Raw genomic sequence first — 16,823 nt, forward strand, 5'->3', positions numbered from 1 at the left:
AGATGAAATCTGGAAAGAAGCTTTCCGAGAAACTGCTTAGTGTTCTGTTAATTCATCTCACAGAGTTACATCGGTATTTCGTGGATCTCTTTGCTAGCCTTATTTCTGTGGAATCTGAGAAGAGATATTTCGGATCCCTTGGAAGACTATAGGGCCAAAGGAAATATCCTCCGATAACAAAGAGAAAGAAGCTTTCTGAGAAACTTCTTTGTGTTTTGTGAAATCAGCTCACAGAGTTACAGCTTTCCCCTCAAGAAGCCTTTCGCTAAGACAGTTCTTGTGGAATTGGCAAAGTGAAATTTGGACGCCCATAGAGGGCTATGGTGAAAAAGGAAATATCCTCAGATGAAATCTGGAAAGAAGATTTCTGAGAAACTGCTTAGTGTTCTGTTAATTCATCTCACAGAGTTACATCTTTATTTCGTGGATGTCTTTGCTAGCCTTATTTCTGTGGAATCTGAGAACAGATATTTCAGATGAGTTCGAAGACTATAGGGCCAAAGGAAATATCCTCCTATAACAAAGAGAAAGAAGCTTTCTGAGAAACTTCTTTGTTTTCTGTGAAATCATCTCACAGAGTTACAGCGTGCCCCTCAAGAAGCCTTTCGCTAAGACAGTTCTTGTGGAATTGGCAAAGTGATATTTGGAAGCCCATAGAGGGCTATGGTGAAAAAGGAAATATCCTCAGATGAAATCTGGAAAGAAGCTTTCCGAGAAACTGCTTAGTGTTCTGTTAATTCATCTCACAGAGTTACATCGGTATGTTGTGGATCTCTTTGGTAGCCTTATTTCTGTGGAATCTGAGAACAGATATTTCGGATCCCTTTGAAGACTATAGGGCCAAAGGAAATACCCTCCGATAACAAAGAGAAAGAAGCTTTCTGAGAAACTTCTTTGTGTTCTGTGAAATCATCTCAAAGAGTTACAGCTTTCCCCTCAAGAAGCCTTTCGCTAAGACAGTTCTTGTGGAATTTGCAAAGTGATATTTGGAAGCCCATAGAGGGCTGTGGTGAAAAAAGGAATACCCTCAGATGAAATCTGGAAAGAAGATTTCTGAGAAACTGCTTAGTGTTCTGTTAATTCATCTCACAGAGTTACATCTGTATTTCGTGGGTATCTTTGCTAGCCATATTTCTGTGGAATCTGAGAACAGATATTTCGGATCCCTTTGAAGAATATAGTGCCAAAGGAAGTATCCTCCGATAACAAAGAGAAAGAAGCTTTCTGAGGAACTTCTTTGTGTTCTGTGAAATCATCTCACAGAGTTACAGCTTTCCCCTCAAGAAGCCTTTCGCTAAGACAGTTCTTGTGGAATTGGCAAAGTGATATTTGGAAGCCCATAGAGGGCTACGGTGAAAAAGGAAATATCCTCAGATGAAATCTGGAAAGAAGCTTTCTGAGAAACTGCTTAGTGTTTTGTTAATTCATCTCACAGAGTTACATCTTTATTTCGTGGATGTCTTTGCTAGCCTTATTTCTGTGGAATCTGAGAACAGATATTTCAGATGCCTTTGAAGACTATAGGGCCAAAGGAAATATCCTCCGATAACAAAGAGAAAGAAGATTTCTGAGAAACTTCTTTGTGTTCTGTGAAATCATCTCACAGAGTTACAGCGTTCCCCTCAAGAAGCCTTTCGCTAAGACAGTTCTTGTAGAATTGGCAAAGTGATATTTGGAAGCCCATAGAGGGCTATGGTGAAAAAGGAAATATCCTCAGATGAAATCGGGAAAGAAGCTTTCCGAGAAACTGCTTAGTGTTCTGTTAATTCATCTCACAGAGTTACATCGGTATTTCGTGGATCTCTTTGCTAGCCTTATTTCTGTGGAATCTGAGAACAGATATTTCGGATCCCTTGGAAGGCTATAGGGCCAAAGGAAATATCCTCCGATAAGAAACAGAAAGAAGCTTTCTGAGAAACTTCTTTGTGTTCTGTGAAATCAGCTCACAGAGTTACAGCTTTCCCCTCAAGAAGCCTTTCGCTAAGACAGTTCTTGTGGAATTGGCAAAGTGATATTTGGACGCCCATAGTGGGCTATGGTGAAAAAGGAAATATCCTCAGATGAAATCTGGAAAGAAGATTTCTGAGAAACTGCTTAGTGTTCTGTTAATTCATCTCACAGAGTTACATCGGTATTTCGTGGATCTCTTTCCTAGCCTTATTTCTGTGGAATCTGAGAACAGATATTTCGGATCCCTTGGAAGACTATGGGGCCAAAGGAAATATCCTCCGATAACAAAGAGAAAGAAGCTTTCTGAGAAACTTTTTTGTGTTCTGTGAAATCATCTCTCAGAGTTACAGCTTTCCCCTCAAGAAGCCTTTCGCTAAGACCGTTCTTGTGGAAATGGCAAAGTGATATTTGGAAGCCCATTGAGGGCTATGGTGAAAAAGGAAATATCCTCAGATGAAATCTGGAAAGAAGCTTTCGGAGAAACTGCTTAGTGTTCTGTTAATTCATCTCACAGAGTTACATCTGTATTTCGTGGATCTCTTTGCTAGCCTTATTTCTGTGGAATCTGAGAACAGATATTTCGGATCCCTTGGAAGACTATAGGGCCAAAGGAAATATCCTCCGATAACAAAGAGAAAGAAGCTTTCTGAGAAACTTCTTTGTGTTCTGTGAAATCATCTCACAGAGTTACAGCTTTCCCCTCAAGAAGCCTTTCGCTAAGACAGTTCTTGTGGAATTGGCAAAGTGATATTTGGAAGCCCATACAGGGCTATGGTGAAAAAGGAAATATCCTCAGATGAAATCTGGAAAGAATCGTTCTGAGAAACTGCTTAGTGTTCTGTTAATTCATCTCACAGAGTTACATCTGTATTTCGTGGATATCTTTGCTAGCCGTATTTCTGTGTAATCTGAGAACAGATATTTCGGATCACTTGGAATTCTATAGGGCCAAAGGAAATATCCTCCGATAACAAAGAGAAAGAAGCTTTCTGAGAAACTTCTTTGTGTTCTGTGAAATCATCTCACAGAGTTACAGCTTTCCCCTCAAGAAGCCTTTCGCTAAGACAGTTCTTGTGGAATTGGCAAAGTGATATTTGGAAGCCCATAGAGAGCTGTGGTGAAAAAAGAAATATCCTCAGATGAAATCTGGAAAGAAGCTTTCTGAGAAACTGCTTAGTGTTCTGTTAATTCATCTCACAGAGTTACATCTTTATTTCGTGGATGTCTTTGCTAGCCTTATTTCTGTGGAATCTGAGAACAGATATTTCAGATGAGTTCGAAGACTATAGGGCCAAAGGAAATATCCTCCTATAACAAAGAGAAAGAAGCTTTCTGAGAAACTTCTTTGTTTTCTGTGAAATCATCTCACAGAGTTACAGCGTTTCCCTCAAGAAGCCTTTCGCTAAGACAGTTCTTGTGGAATTGGCAAAGTGATATTTGGAAGCCCATAGAGGGCTTTGGTGAAAAAGGAAATATCCTCAGATGAAATCTGTAAAGAAGCTTTCCGAGAAACTGCTTAGTGTTCTGTTAATTCATCTCACAGAGTTACATCGGTATGTTGTGGATCTCTTTGCTAGCCTTATTTCTGTGGAATCTGAGAACAGATATTTCGGATCCCTTTGAAGACTATAGGGCCAAAGGAAATATCCTCTGATAACAAAGAGAAAGAAGCTTCCTGAGAAACTTCTTTGTGTTCTGTGAAATCATCTCACAGAATTACAGCTTTCCCCTCAAGAAGCCTTTCGCTAAGACAATTCTTGTGGAATTGGCAAAGTGATATTTGGAAGCCCATAGAGGGCTATGGTAAAAAAGGAAATATCCTGAGATGAAATCTGGAAAGAAGCTTTCGGAGAAACTGCTTAGTGTTCTGTTAATTCATCTCACAGAGTTACATATGTATTTCGTGGATCTCTTTGCCAGCCTTATTTCTCTGGAATCTGAGAACAGATATTTCGGTTCACTTGGAAGACTATAGGGCCAAAGGAAATATCCTCTGATAACAAAGAGAAAGAAGCTTTCTGAGAAACTTCTTTGTGTTCTGTGAAATCATCTCACAGAGTTACAGCTTTCCCCTCAAGAAACCTTTCGCTAAGACAGTTCTTGTGGAAATGGCAAAGTGAAATTTGGAAGCCCATAGAGGGCTAGGGTGAAAAAGGAAATATCCTCAGATGAAATCTGGAAAGAAGCTTTCTGAGAAACTGCTTAGTCTTCTGTTAATTCATGTCACAGAGTTACATCTGTATTTCGTGGATCTCTTTGCTAGCCTTATTTCTGTGGAATCTGAGAACAGATATATCGGATCCCTTCGAAGATTATAGGGCCAAAGGAAATATCCTCCGATAAGAAAGAGAAAGAAGCTTTCTGAGGAACTTCTTTGTGTTCTGTGAAATCATCTCACAGAGTTACAGCTTTCCCCTCAAGAAGCCTTTCGCTAAGACAGTTCTTGTGGAATTGGCAAAGTGATATTTGGAAGCCCTTAGAGGGCTATGGTGAAAATGGAAATATCCTCAGATGAAATCTGGAAAGAAGCTCTCTGAGAAACTGCTTAGTGTTCTGTTAATTCATGTCACAGAGTTACATCTGTATATCGTGGATCTCTTTGCTAGCCTTATTTCTGTGGAACATGAGAACAGATATTACGGATCCCTTTGAAGAATATAGTGCCAAAGGAAATATCCTCATAACAAGAAGAAAGAAGCTTTCTGAGAAACTTCTTTGTGTTCTGTGAAATCATCTCTCAGAGTTACAGCTTTCCCCTCAAGAAGCCTTTCGCAAAGACAGTTCTTGTGGAAATGGCAAAGTGATATTTGGTAGCCCATAGAGGGCTGTGGTGAAAAAAGAAATATCCTCAGATGAAATCTGGAAAGAAGCTTTCTGAGAAACTGCTTAGTGTTCTGTTAATTCATCTCACAGAGATACATCTTTATTTCGTGGATGTCTTTGCTAGCCTTATTTCTGTGGAATCTGAGAACAGATATTTCAGATGAGTTCGAAGACTATAGGGCCAAAGGAAATATCCTCCTATAAAAAAGAGAAAGAAGCTTTCTGAGAAACTTTTTTGTTTTCTGTGAAATCATCTCACAGAGTTACAGCGTGCCCCTCAAGAAGCCTTTCGCTAAGACAGTTCTTGTGGAATTGGCAAAGTGATATTTGGAAGCCCATAGAGGGCTATGGTGAAAAAGGAAATATCCTCAGATGAAATCTGGAAAGAAGCTTTCCGAGAAACCGCTTAGTGTTCTGTTAATTCATCTCACAGAGTTACATCGGTATGTTGTGGATCTCTTTGCTAGCTTTATTTCTGTGGAATCTGAGAACAGATATTTCGGATCCCTTTGAAGACTATAGAGCCAAAGGAAATATCCTCTGATAACAAAGAGAAAGAAGCTTCCTGAGAAACTTCTTTGTGTTCTGTGAAATCATCTCACAGAGTTACAGCTTTCCCCTCAAGAAGCCTTTCGCTAAGACAGTTCTTGTGGAATTGGCAAAGTGATATTTGGAAGCCCATAGAGGGCTATGGTGAAAAAGGAAATATCCTCAGATGAAATCTGGAAAGAAGCTTTCGGAGAAACTGCTTAGTGTTCTGTTAATTCATCTCACAGAGTTACATATGTATTCCGTGGATCTCTTTGCCAGCCTTATTTTTCTGGAATCTGAGAACAGATATTTCGGATCACTTGGAAGACTATAGGGCCAAAGGAAATGTCCTCCGATAACAAAGAGAAAGAAGCTTTCTGAGAAACTTCTTTGTCTTCTGTGAAATCATCTCACAGAGTTACAGCTTTCCCCTCAAGAAGCCTCTCGCTAAGACACTTCTTGTGGAATTGGCAAAGTGATATTTGGAAGCCCATAGAGGGCTATGGTGAAAATGGAAATATCCTCAGATGAAATCTGGAAAGAAGCTCTCTGAGAAACTGCTTAGTGTTCTGTTAATTCATGTCAAAGAGTTACATCTGTATATCGTGGATCTCTTTGCTAGCCTTATTTCTGTGGAATATGAGAACAGATATTTCGGATCCCTTTGAAGAATATAGTGCCAAAGGAAATATCCTCATAACAAGAAGAAAGAAGCTTTCTGAGAAACTTCTTTGTGTTCTGTGAAATCATCTCTCAGAGTTACAGCTTTCCCCTCAAGAAGCCTTTCGCAAAGACAGTTCTTGTGGAAATGGCAAAGTGATATTTGGTAGCCCATAGAGGGCTATGGTGAAAAAGGAAATATCCTCAGATGAAATCTGGAAAGAAGCTTTCCGAGAAACTGCTTAGTGTTTTGTTAATTCTTCTCACAGAGTTACATCGGTATTTCGTGGATCTCTTTGCTAGCCTTATTTCTGTGGAATCTGAGAAGAGATATTTCGGATCCCTTGGAAGACTCTAGGGCCAAAGGAAATATCCTCCGATAACAAAGAGAAAGAAGCTTTCTGAGAAACTTCTTTGTGTTTTGTGAAATCAGCTCACAGAGTTACAGCTTTCCCCTCAAGAAGCCTTTCACTAAGACAGTTCTTGTGGAATTGGCAAAGTGATATTTGGACGCCCATAGAGGGCTATGTTGAAAAAGGAAATATCCTCAGATGAAATCTGGAAAGAAGATTTCTGAGAAACTGCTTAGTGTTCTGTTAATTCATCTCACAGAGTTACATCGGTATTTCGTGGATCTCTTTGCTAGCCTTATTTCTGTGGAATCTGAGAACAGATATTTCGGATCCCTTGGAAGTCTATGGGGCCAAAGGAAATATCCTATGATAACAAAGAGAAAGAAGCTTTCTGAGAAACTTCTTTGTGTTCTGTGAAATCATCTCTCAGAGTTACAGCTTTCCCCTCAAGAAGCCTTTCGCAAAGACAGTTCTTGTGGAAATGGCAAAGTGATATTTGGAAGCCCATTGAGGGCTATGGTGAAAAAGGAAATATCCTCAGATGAAATCTGGAAAGAAGCTTTCTGAGAAACTGCTTAGTGTTCTGTTACTTCATCTCACAGAGTTACATCTGTATTTCCTGGATCTCTTTGCTAGCCTTATTTCTGTGGAATCTGAGAACAGATATTTCGGATCCCATGGAAGACTATAGGGCCAAAGGTAATATCCTCCGATAACAAAGAGAAAGAAGCTTTCTGGGAAACTTCTTTTTGTTCTGTGAAGTCATCTCACAGAATTACAGCTTTCCCCTCAAGAAGCCTTTCGCTAGGACAGTTCTTGTGGAAATGGCAAAGTGAAATTTGGAAGCCCATAGAGGGCTATGGTGAAAAAGGAAATATCCTCAGATGAAATCTGGAAAGAAGCTTTCTGAGAAACTGCTTACTGTTCTGTTAATTCATCTCACAGAGTTACATCTGTATTTCGTGGATCTCTTTTCTAGCCTTATTTCTGTGGAATCTGAGAACAGATATTTCGGATCCCTTGGAAGACTATAGGGCCAAAGGAAATATCCTCCGATAACAAAGAGAAAGAATCTTTCTGAGAAACTTTTTTGTGTTCTGTGAAATCAACTCACAGTGTTACAGCTTTCCCCTCAAGAAGCCTTTCGCTAAGACAGTTCTTGTGGAATTGGCAAAGTGATATTTGGAAGCCCATAGAGGGCTGTGTTGAAAAAAGAAATATCCTCAGATGAAATCTGGAAAGAAGCTTTCTGAGAAACTGCTTAGTGTTCTGTTAATTCATCTCACAGAGATACATCTTTATTTCGTGGATGTCTTTGCTAGCCTTATTTCTGTGGAATCTGAGAACAGATATTTCAGATGAGTTCGAAGACTATAGGGCCAAAGGAAATATCCTCCGATAACAAAGAGAAAGAAGCTTTCTGAGAAACTTTTTTGTTTAATGAGAAATCATCTCACAGAGTTACAGCGTGCCCCTCAAGAAGCCTTTCGCTAAGACAGTTCTTGTGGAATTGGCAAAGTGATATTTGGAAGCCCATAGAGGGCTATGGTGAAAAAGGAAATATCCTCAGATGAAATCTGGAAAGAAGCTTTCCGAGAAACCGCTTAGTGTTCTGTTAATTCATCTCACAGAGTTACATCGGTATGTTGTGGATCTCTTTGCTAGCTTTATCTCTGTGGAATCTGAGAACAGATATTTCGGATCCCTTTGAAGACTATAGAGCCAAAGGAAATATCCTCTGATAACAAAGAGAAAGAAGCTTCCTGAGAAACTTCTTTGTGTTCTGTGAAATCATCTCACAGAGTTACATCTTTCCCCTCAAGAAGCCTTTCGCTAAGACAGTTCTTGTGGAATTGGCAAAGTGATATTTGGAAGCCCATAGAGGGCTATGGTGAAAAAGGAAATATCCTCAGATGAAATCTGGAAAGAAGCTTTCGGAGAAACTGCTTAGTGTTCTGTTAATTCATCTCACAGAGTTACATATGTATTCCGTGGATCTCTTTGCCAGCCTTATTTCTCTGGAATCTGAGAACAGATATTTCGGATCACTTGGAAGACTATAGGGCCAAAGGAAATGTCCTCCGATAACAAAGAGAAAGAAGCTTTCTGAGAAACTTCTTTGTGTTCTGTGAAATCATCTCACAGAGTTACAGCTTTCCCCTCAAGAAGCCTTTCGCTAAGACAGTTCTTATGGAATTGGCAAAGTGATATTTGGAAGCCCATAGAGGGCTATGGTGAAAAAGGAAATATCCTCAGATGAAATCTGGAAAGAAGCTTTCTGAGAAACTGCTTAGTGTTCTGTTAATTCATCTCAAAGAGTTACATCTGTTTTCGTGGATCTCTTTGCTAGCCTTATTTCTGTGGAATCTGAGAACAGATATTTCGGATCCCTTTGAAGACTATAGGGCCAAAGGAAATATCCTCCGATAACAAACAGAAAGAAGCTTTATGAGGAACTTCTTTGTCTTCTGTGAAATCATCTCACAGAGTTACAGCTTTCTCCTCAAGAAGCCTTTCGCTAAGACAGTTGTTGTGGAATTGGCAAAGTGATATTTGGAAGCCCTTAGAGGGCTATGGTGAAAAAGGAATTATCCTCAGATGAAATCTGGAAAAAAGCTTTCTGAGAAACTGCTTAGTGTTCTGTTAATTCATCTCACAGAGTTACATCTGTATTTTGTGGATCTCTTTGCTAGCCTTATTTCTGTGGAATCTGAGAACAGATATTTCGGATCCCTTGGAAGACTATAGGGCCAAAGGAAATATCCTCCGATAAGAAACAGAAAGAAGCTTTCTGAGAAACTTCTTTGTGTTCTGTGAAATCAGCTTACAGAGTTACAGCTTTCCCCTCAAGAAGCCTTTCGCTAAGACAGTTCTTGTGGAATTGGCAAAGTGATATTTGGACGCCCATAGAGGGCTATGCTGAAAAAGGAAATATCCTCAGATGAAATCTGGAAAGAAGATTTCTGAGAAACTGCTTAGTGTTCTGTTAATTCATCTCACAGAGTTACATCGGTATTTCGTGGATCTCTTTGCTAGCCTTATTTCTGTGGAATCTGAGAACAGATATTTCGGATCCCTTGGAAGACTATGGGGCCAAAGGAAATATCCTCCGATAACAAAGAGAAAGAAGCTTCCTGAGAAACTTCTTTGTGTTCTGTGAAATCATCTCTCAGATTTACAGCTTTCCCCTCAAGAAGCCTTTCGCTAAGACAGTTCTTGTGGAAATGGCAAAGTGATATTTGGAAGCCCATTGAGGGCTATGGTGAAAAAGGAAATATCCTCAGATGAAATCTGGAAAGAAGCTTTCGGAGAAACTGCTTAGTGTTCTGTTAATTCATCTCAGAGAGTTACATCTGTATTTCGTGGATCTCTTTGCTAGCCTTATTTCTGTGGAATCTGAGAACAGATATTTCGGATCCCATGGAAGTCTATAGGGCCAAAGGTAATATCCTCCGATAACAAAGAGAAAGAAGCTTTCTGGGAAAATTCTTTGTGTTCTGTGAAGTCATCTCACAGAATTACAGCTTTCCCCTCAAGAAGCCTTTCGCTAAGACAGTTCTTGTGGAAATGGAAAAGTGAAATTTGGAAGCCCATAGAGGGCAATGGTGAAAAAGGAAATATCCTCAGATGAAATCTGGAAAGAAGCTTTCTGAGAAACTGCTTACTGTTCTGTTAATTCATCTCACAGATTTACATCTGTATTTCGTGGATCTCTTTTCTAGCCTTATTTCTGTCGAATCTGAGAACAGATATTTCGGATCCCTTGGAAGACTATAGGGCCAAAGGAAATATCCTCCGATAACAAAGAGAAAGAAGCTTTCTGAGAAACTTCTTTGTGTTCTGTGAAATCATCTCACAGAGTTACAGCTTTCCCCTCAAGAAGCCTTTCGCTAAGACAGTTCTTCTGGAATTGGCAAAGTGATATTTGGAAGCCCATAGAGAGCTATGGTGAAAAAGGAAATATCCTCAGATGAAATCTGGAAAGAATCTTTCTGAGAAACTGCTTAGTGTTCTGTTAATTCATCTCACAGAGTTACATCTGTATTTCGTGGATATCTTTGCTAGCCGTATTTCTGTGTAATCTGAGAACAGATATTTCGGATCCCTTGGAAGACTATAGGGCCAAAGGAAATATCCTCCAATAACAAAGAGAAAGAAGCTTTCTGAGAAACTTCTTTGTGTTCTGTGAAATCATCTCACAGAGTTACAGCTTTCCCCTCAAGAAGCCTTTCGCTAAGACAGTTCTTGTGGAATTGGCAAAGTGATATTTGGAAGCCCATAGAGGGCTGTGGTGAAAAAAGAAATATCCTCAGATGAAATCTGGAAAGAAGCTTTCTGAGAAACTGCTTAGTGTTCTGTTAATTCATCTCACAGAGTTACATCTTTATTTCGTGGATGTCTTTGCTAGCCTTATTTCTGTGGAATCTGAGAACAGATATTTCGGATCCCTTTGAAGACTATAGGGCCAAAGGAAATATCCTCCGATAACAAACAGAAAGAAGCTTTATGAGGAACTTCTTTGTCTTCTGAGAAATCATCTCACAGAGTTACAGCTTTCTCCTCAAGAAGCCTTTCGCTAAGACAGTTGTTGTGGAATTGGCAAAGTGATATTTGGAAGCCCTTAGAGGGCTATGGTGAAAAAGGAAATATCCTCAGATGAAATCTGGAAAAAAGCTTTCTGAGAAACTGCTTAGTGTTCTGTTAATTCATCTCACAGAGTTACATCGGTATTTCGTGGATCTCTTTGCTAGCCTTATTTCTGTGGAATCTGAGAACAGATATTTCGGATCCCTTGGAAGACAATAGGGCCAAAGGAAATATCCTCCGATAACAAAGAGAAAGAAGCTTTCTGAGAAACTTCTTTGTCTTCTGTGAAATCATCTCACAGAGTTACAGCTTTCCCCTCAAGAAGCCTCTCGCTAAGACAGTTCTTGTGGAATTGGCAAAGTGATATTTGGAAGCCCATAGAGGGCTATGGTGAAAATGGAAATATCCTCAGATGAAATCTGGAAAGAAGCTCTCTGAGAAACTGCTTAGTGTTCTGTTAATTCATGTCACAGAGTTACATCTGTATATCGTGGATCTCTTTGCTAGCCTTATTTCTGTGGAATATGAGAACAGATATTTCGGATCCCTTTGAAGAATATAGTGCCAAAGGAAATATCCTCATAACAAGAAGAAAGAAGCTTTCTGAGAAACTTCTTTGTGTTCTGTGAAATCATCTCTCAGAGTTACAGCTTTCCCCTCAAGAAGCCTTTCGCAAAGACAGTTCTTGTGGAAATGGCAAAGTGATATTTGGAAGCCCATAGAGGGCTATGGTGAAAAAGGAAATATCCTCAGATGAAATCTGGAAAGAAGCTTTCCGAGAAACTGCTTAGTGTTCTGTTAATTCATCTCACAGAGTTACATCGGTATTTCGTGGATCTCTTTGCTAGCCTTATTTCTGTGGAATCTGAGAAGAGATATTTCGGATCCCTTGGAAGACTATAGGGCCAAAGGAAATATCCTCCGATAACAAAGAGAAAGAAGCTTTCTGAGAAACTTCTTTGTGTTTTGTGAAATCAGCTCACAGAGTTACAGCTTTCCCCTCAAGAAGCCTTTCGCTAAGACAGTTCTTGTGGAATTGGCAAAGTGAAATTTGGACGCCCATAGAGGGCTATGGTGAAAAAGGAAATATCCTCAGATGAAATCTGGAAAGAAGATTTCTGAGAAACTGCTTAGTGTTCTGTTAATTCATCTCACAGAGTTACATCTTTATTTCGTGGATGTCTTTGCTAGCCTTATTTCTGTGGAATCTGAGAACAGATATTTCAGATGAGTTCGAAGACTATAGGGCCAAAGGAAATATCCTCCTATAACAAAGAGAAAGAAGCTTTCTGAGAAACTTCTTTGTTTTCTGTGAAATCATCTCACAGAGTTACAGCGTGCCCCTCAAGAAGCCTTTCGCTAAGACAGTTCTTGTGGAATTGGCAAAGTGATATTTGGAAGCCCATAGAGGGCTATGGTGAAAAAGGAAATATCCTCAGATGAAATCTGGAAAGAAGCTTTCCGAGAAACTGCTTAGTGTTCTGTTAATTCATCTCACAGAGTTACATCGGTATGTTGTGGATCTCTTTGGTAGCCTTATTTCTGTGGAATCTGAGAACAGATATTTCGGATCCCTTTGAAGACTATAGGGCCAAAGGAAATACCCTCCGATAACAAAGAGAAAGAAGCTTTCTGAGAAACTTCTTTGTGTTCTGTGAAATCATCTCAAAGAGTTACAGCTTTCCCCTCAAGAAGCCTTTCGCTAAGACAGTTCTTGTGGAATTTGCAAAGTGATATTTGGAAGCCCATAGAGGGCTGTGGTGAAAAAAGGAATACCCTCAGATGAAATCTGGAAAGAAGATTTCTGAGAAACTGCTTAGTGTTCTGTTAATTCATCTCACAGAGTTACATCTGTATTTCGTGGGTATCTTTGCTAGCCATATTTCTGTGGAATCTGAGAACAGATATTTCGGATCCCTTTGAAGAATATAGTGCCAAAGGAAGTATCCTCCGATAACAAAGAGAAAGAAGCTTTCTGAGGAACTTCTTTGTGTTCTGTGAAATCATCTCACAGAGTTACAGCTTTCCCCTCAAGAAGCCTTTCGCTAAGACAGTTCTTGTGGAATTGGCAAAGTGATATTTGGAAGCCCATAGAGGGCTACGGTGAAAAAGGAAATATCCTCAGATGAAATCTGGAAAGAAGCTTTCTGAGAAACTGCTTAGTGTTTTGTTAATTCATCTCACAGAGTTACATCTTTATTTCGTGGATGTCTTTGCTAGCCTTATTTCTGTGGAATCTGAGAACAGATATTTCAGATGCCTTTGAAGACTATAGGGCCAAAGGAAATATCCTCCGATAACAAAGAGAAAGAAGATTTCTGAGAAACTTCTTTGTGTTCTGTGAAATCATCTCACAGAGTTACAGCGTTCCCCTCAAGAAGCCTTTCGCTAAGACAGTTCTTGTAGAATTGGCAAAGTGATATTTGGAAGCCCATAGAGGGCTATGGTGAAAAAGGAAATATCCTCAGATGAAATCGGGAAAGAAGCTTTCCGAGAAACTGCTTAGTGTTCTGTTAATTCATCTCACAGAGTTACATCGGTATTTCGTGGATCTCTTTGCTAGCCTTATTTCTGTGGAATCTGAGAACAGATATTTCGGATCCCTTGGAAGGCTATAGGGCCAAAGGAAATATCCTCCGATAAGAAACAGAAAGAAGCTTTCTGAGAAACTTCTTTGTGTTCTGTGAAATCAGCTCACAGAGTTACAGCTTTCCCCTCAAGAAGCCTTTCGCTAAGACAGTTCTTGTGGAATTGGCAAAGTGATATTTGGACGCCCATAGTGGGCTATGGTGAAAAAGGAAATATCCTCAGATGAAATCTGGAAAGAAGATTTCTGAGAAACTGCTTAGTGTTCTGTTAATTCATCTCACAGAGTTACATCGGTATTTCGTGGATCTCTTTCCTAGCCTTATTTCTGTGGAATCTGAGAACAGATATTTCGGATCCCTTGGAAGACTATGGGGCCAAAGGAAATATCCTCCGATAACAAAGAGAAAGAAGCTTTCTGAGAAACTTTTTTGTGTTCTGTGAAATCATCTCTCAGAGTTACAGCTTTCCCCTCAAGAAGCCTTTCGCTAAGACCGTTCTTGTGGAAATGGCAAAGTGATATTTGGAAGCCCATTGAGGGCTATGGTGAAAAAGGAAATATCCTCAGATGAAATCTGGAAAGAAGCTTTCGGAGAAACTGCTTAGTGTTCTGTTAATTCATCTCACAGAGTTACATCTGTATTTCGTGGATCTCTTTGCTAGCCTTATTTCTGTGGAATCTGAGAACAGATATTTCGGATCCCTTGGAAGACTATAGGGCCAAAGGAAATATCCTCCGATAACAAAGAGAAAGAAGCTTTCTGAGAAACTTCTTTGTGTTCTGTGAAATCATCTCACAGAGTTACAGCTTTCCCCTCAAGAAGCCTTTCGCTAAGACAGTTCTTGTGGAATTGGCAAAGTGATATTTGGAAGCCCATACAGGGCTATGGTGAAAAAGGAAATATCCTCAGATGAAATCTGGAAAGAATCGTTCTGAGAAACTGCTTAGTGTTCTGTTAATTCATCTCACAGAGTTACATCTGTATTTCGTGGATATCTTTGCTAGCCGTATTTCTGTGTAATCTGAGAACAGATATTTCGGATCACTTGGAATTCTATAGGGCCAAAGGAAATATCCTCCGATAACAAAGAGAAAGAAGCTTTCTGAGAAACTTCTTTGTGTTCTGTGAAATCATCTCACAGAGTTACAGCTTTCCCCTCAAGAAGCCTTTCGCTAAGACAGTTCTTGTGGAATTGGCAAAGTGATATTTGGAAGCCCATAGAGAGCTGTGGTGAAAAAAGAAATATCCTCAGATGAAATCTGGAAAGAAGCTTTCTGAGAAACTGCTTAGTGTTCTGTTAATTCATCTCACAGAGTTACATCTTTATTTCGTGGATGTCTTTGCTAGCCTTATTTCTGTGGAATCTGAGAACAGATATTTCAGATGAGTTCGAAGACTATAGGGCCAAAGGAAATATCCTCCTATAACAAAGAGAAAGAAGCTTTCTGAGAAACTTCTTTGTTTTCTGTGAAATCATCTCACAGAGTTACAGCGTTTCCCTCAAGAAGCCTTTCGCTAAGACAGTTCTTGTGGAATTGGCAAAGTGATATTTGGAAGCCCATAGAGGGCTTTGGTGAAAAAGGAAATATCCTCAGATGAAATCTGTAAAGAAGCTTTCCGAGAAACTGCTTAGTGTTCTGTTAATTCATCTCACAGAGTTACATCGGTATGTTGTGGATCTCTTTGCTAGCCTTATTTCTGTGGAATCTGAGAACAGATATTTCGGATCCCTTTGAAGACTATAGGGCCAAAGGAAATATCCTCTGATAACAAAGAGAAAGAAGCTTCCTGAGAAACTTCTTTGTGTTCTGTGAAATCATCTCACAGAATTACAGCTTTCCCCTCAAGAAGCCTTTCGCTAAGACAATTCTTGTGGAATTGGCAAAGTGATATTTGGAAGCCCATAGAGGGCTATGGTAAAAAAGGAAATATCCTGAGATGAAATCTGGAAAGAAGCTTTCGGAGAAACTGCTTAGTGTTCTGTTAATTCATCTCACAGAGTTACATATGTATTTCGTGGATCTCTTTGCCAGCCTTATTTCTCTGGAATCTGAGAACAGATATTTCGGTTCACTTGGAAGACTATAGGGCCAAAGGAAATATCCTCTGATAACAAAGAGAAAGAAGCTTTCTGAGAAACTTCTTTGTGTTCTGTGAAATCATCTCACAGAGTTACAGCTTTCCCCTCAAGAAACCTTTCGCTAAGACAGTTCTTGTGGAAATGGCAAAGTGAAATTTGGAAGCCCATAGAGGGCTAGGGTGAAAAAGGAAATATCCTCAGATGAAATCTGGAAAGAAGCTTTCTGAGAAACTGCTTAGTCTTCTGTTAATTCATGTCACAGAGTTACATCTGTATTTCGTGGATCTCTTTGCTAGCCTTATTTCTGTGGAATCTGAGAACAGATATATCGGATCCCTTCGAAGATTATAGGGCCAAAGGAAATATCCTCCGATAAGAAAGAGAAAGAAGCTTTCTGAGGAACTTCTTTGTGTTCTGTGAAATCATCTCACAGAGTTACAGCTTTCCCCTCAAGAAGCCTTTCGCTAAGACAGTTCTTGTGGAATTGGCAAAGTGATATTTGGAAGCCCTTAGAGGGCTATGGTGAAAATGGAAATATCCTCAGATGAAATCTGGAAAGAAGCTCTCTGAGAAACTGCTTAGTGTTCTGTTAATTCATGTCACAGAGTTACATCTGTATATCGTGGATCTCTTTGCTAGCCTTATTTCTGTGGAACATGAGAACAGATATTACGGATCCCTTTGAAGAATATAGTGCCAAAGGAAATATCCTCATAACAAGAAGAAAGAAGCTTTCTGAGAAACTTCTTTGTGTTCTGTGAAATCATCTCTCAGAGTTACAGCTTTCCCCTCAAGAAGCCTTTCGCAAAGACAGTTCTTGTGGAAATGGCAAAGTGATATTTGGTAGCCCATAGAGGGCTGTGGTGAAAAAAGAAATATCCTCAGATGAAATCTGGAAAGAAGCTTTCTGAGAAACTGCTTAGTGTTCTGTTAATTCATCTCACAGAGATACATCTTTATTTCGTGGATGTCTTTGCTAGCCTTATTTCTGTGGAATCTGAGAACAGATATTTCAGATGAGTTCGAAGACTATAGGGCCAAAGGAAATATCCTCCTATAAAAAAGAGAAAGAAGCTTTCTGAGAAACTTTTTTGTTTTCTGTGAAATCATCTCACAGAGTTGCAGCGTGCCCCTCAAGAAGCCTTTCGCTAAGACAGTTCTTGTGGAATTGGCAAAGTGATATTTGGAAGCCCATAGAGGGCTATGGTGAAAAAGGAAATATCCTCAGATGAAATCTGGAAAGAAGCTTTC

The sequence above is a fragment of the Macaca mulatta genome, chromosome 13 (genome assembly GCF_049350105.2).
Source record: "Macaca mulatta isolate MMU2019108-1 chromosome 13, T2T-MMU8v2.0, whole genome shotgun sequence".
Classification (NCBI taxonomy): domain Eukaryota; kingdom Metazoa; phylum Chordata; class Mammalia; order Primates; family Cercopithecidae; genus Macaca; species Macaca mulatta.